The 3,010-nt window shown below is 43.6% G+C and overlaps 1 pseudogene; it reads left to right on the top strand.

The window, feature by feature from the left end:
* The first annotated feature begins 1,611 nt into the window (after positions 1-1,611).
* On the top strand, positions 1,612-3,009 carry LOC126495847 (nuclear factor erythroid 2-related factor 2-like; annotated as a pseudogene).
* The last annotated feature ends 1 nt before the right edge of the window (position 3,010 follows it).

The raw sequence follows: 3,010 nt of genomic DNA, 5'->3' as shown, positions 1-3,010 counted from the left end.
AGGAGGTCCCATTTATTCAATGAGGCCCTTAATGTCTGTGCTGCTGGGGTTATATGTAGGAAGTGGTCTCCTGGGCCGCGCCCCATTGGATATTTTAAAATGATTGTTTGGAAACCCCAACTCTAGGTGATGAAGCCATGGCTCAGTGGTTCAGAGCACTTGTCACTGTAGAGGAGGACATCAGCTCTGTATTATCAGAGTTCTATAGAACAGCAGAATTTATAGTATGATTCTCTCTTCTATATATGTAGAAAGGGGATGTATTAGAATGACTTACAGGTTATGGTCCAACAAATCCAACAATGCCTGGCTATGAAAGAAAAGTCCAAAAATCCAGTGTTGGCAGTTCACAAGGCTGGATGTCTCAGACGGTATTTGGTGGACACTGGAATAGTGAAGAAGTAGACTTTAATGCCAGTGAATAAATGGAACCACTAACAAGGCTAGAGCAAGCAGGCTAAGAGCAAAAGCTTCCTTCTTTCACGTCCTTGTATAGGCTTCTGTATGCTGTGAATACCGTTGGTTAATAAAAAAGCTGCTTTGGTCCCATTGTAGCAAAGAATAGGCAGAAATTCCAAGAAATAGAGGTGGAAGAAATAGGTGGAGTCAAAGAAAAGCCATGTAGCCACAGGAGACAGAGGCTGGACACTGGAAACCAGATGCCTGACGCTGGAAGCCAGACACCAGATGGAATTTTACTCACAGGCCACAACCATGTGGCAACATACAGATTAATAGAAGTGGGTTAAATTAAGATATAAGAGCTAGCAAGTAAGAAGCATGAGCTAATAGGCCAAGCAGTTTTTATGTGATTATTTTGGGTCTGGGTGGCCGGGAACAATCACACAGCCTCTGCCTATGGGCTTCCAGCAGAAGGTGTGACCCAGATTAACATCCAAATTAAAGGCACGTGTCTTCTTGATTCAACAGGCCTGATTAGAAGTGGATTTACCCACTTCAAATGAAGCAAAAATCTCTCATAGGTGTGCCCTTCATTTCTGGTTTGCAGTTCATTTCAGACATACTCAAGTTGACAATGAAGAATAACCACCACATGTTACATTCCCAGAACCTACGATGGTAACCCAAACACTTGTAATTCCACAGGACTTGACACCCTCTTCTGGATTCCTTGAGATCATAATGCATGTGGTCTACATGTACAAATGTAAATCTTTATGAAAAATTAAATCCAATTCTGCCCTCTATGGAACTGCAATGATTATTTCAGACTGGAGGAAATTCTGTTTTCAGTGTAGTCTCACTGAATGTCCAAATTTGGATACATACTTAGCATTAAGTATATTCTGAATCTTGTTTTATTTCTATTTTCTTATTACACTAAATGAAATGTGGTTCTTTAGGGTCAAATGTTGCATGTATTTAAACATTTCACACTACTTAACACTTGCTTAGCACATAGTCAATTTGCTTGGTTGAGCTATATAATTTTCTAATTAGAATCCATGGTGGTTAGCAGACAAAAATAACCCAGGTTAATAACAAGAATGCAGTTCTGTTGAGTTGCCATTGCCACCGCTGCACCTCAGCAGCCAGCCTAGCTTCGTAGCTTCACTGTCGGGGATCTCCAGTGCAGCGTCCACTCTCAGCATGATGGACTTGGAGTTGCCACAGCCAGGACTACAGTCCCAGCAGGATGTGGATTTGATTGACATCCTTTGGAGGCAAGACATAGATCTCCAGGTAAGCTGAGAAGTGTTTGACTTCAGTCAGTGACAAAAGGACTATGAGCTGGAAAAACAGAAAAAAAAAACGTGAAAAGGACAGGAGCAACTCTAAAAGGAATAGGAGAAGGCCATTTTCACTTAGCTACAATTAGAATTCCTTCCAGTTCAGCTAGCCCAACACATCCCAACAAACAGTAGTGGATCCGCCAGCTATTCCCACATTTCCAAACCAGATGCCCTGTACTTTGAAGACTGCATGCAGCTTTTGGCAGAGATTCCCATTTGTAGGTAACCACAAGTCACTCGCCCTGGAGATCCCCAGCCACGTGGAAAGCCCAGTCTTCAGCAGTCTGGATCAGGCTCAGTCATTTGACAGCTCTCTGGAGACAACCATGACTGATCTAGACACCATGCAGCAGGACATGAAGGCAGGAGCTTCTTTCCATTCCCGAGTTACAGTGTCTTAATACCGAAAACAAGCTGTTGGTTGAGACTTCCACTGTTCCCAGCCCAGAAGCCAACCTGACAGAAAATGACAGCAATTGCCCTTTCTATTCCTCCATCTCCCCACTGGAGAAAGAAGTGTGCAGATGCAGTCCCTATTTCCTTCACAGTTTTGAAGATTCTTTTGGCAGCATCCTCTCCACAGAAGATGCCAGCCAGCTCAATTCCTTAGATTCAAATCCCACATTAAACACAGATTTTTGTGATGAGTTTTATTCTGCTTTCGAAGCAGAGCCCAGTGGCAGTAGCAGCATGCCTTTCACTGCCCCCGTCAGTCAGTCACTCTCTGAACTTCTTCTGGGCGGGTCTATTGATGGCTGTGATCTGTCTCTCTGTAAAGCTTTCAATCAGAAACATTCTGAGAGCACAGCAGAATTCAATGACTTGGACTCTGGCATCTCCCTGAACACTAGTCCTAGCCGAGCATCCCCAGAGCACTCTGTGGAGTCTTCCATTTACAGATACCCACTGCCTGGGCTCAGTGACTCTGAAATGGAAGAGCTAGATAGTGCCCCTGGAAGTGTCAAACATAATGGTCCTAAGACATAGCCAACACATTCTTCTGGGGATCCGGTACAGCCTCTGTTACCAGCTCAAGGGCACCGTGTTCCTGTGCATGATCCGCATTGTGAAAATACAACAGCAAAAGAAACACCTGAGAGTCCTGGTCATCAAAAAGTCCCATTCACAAAAGACAAACATTCAAACCGATTGGAGGCTCATCTCACGAGAGATGAGCTTATGGCAAAAGCTCTCCATATCCCATTCCCTGTTGAAAAAAAAAATCATTAACCTCCCTGTTAATGACTTCAATGAAA

This window comes from Alexandromys fortis, unplaced genomic scaffold (assembly GCF_014885135.2).
Source record: "Alexandromys fortis isolate MF-2015 unplaced genomic scaffold, M_Fortis_MF-2015_v1.1 scaffold_617, whole genome shotgun sequence".
Lineage (NCBI taxonomy): Eukaryota > Metazoa > Chordata > Mammalia > Rodentia > Cricetidae > Alexandromys > Alexandromys fortis.
The sequence above is the reverse complement of the archived record's forward strand: the minus strand, read 5'-3'. Positions and strand labels throughout refer to the sequence as shown.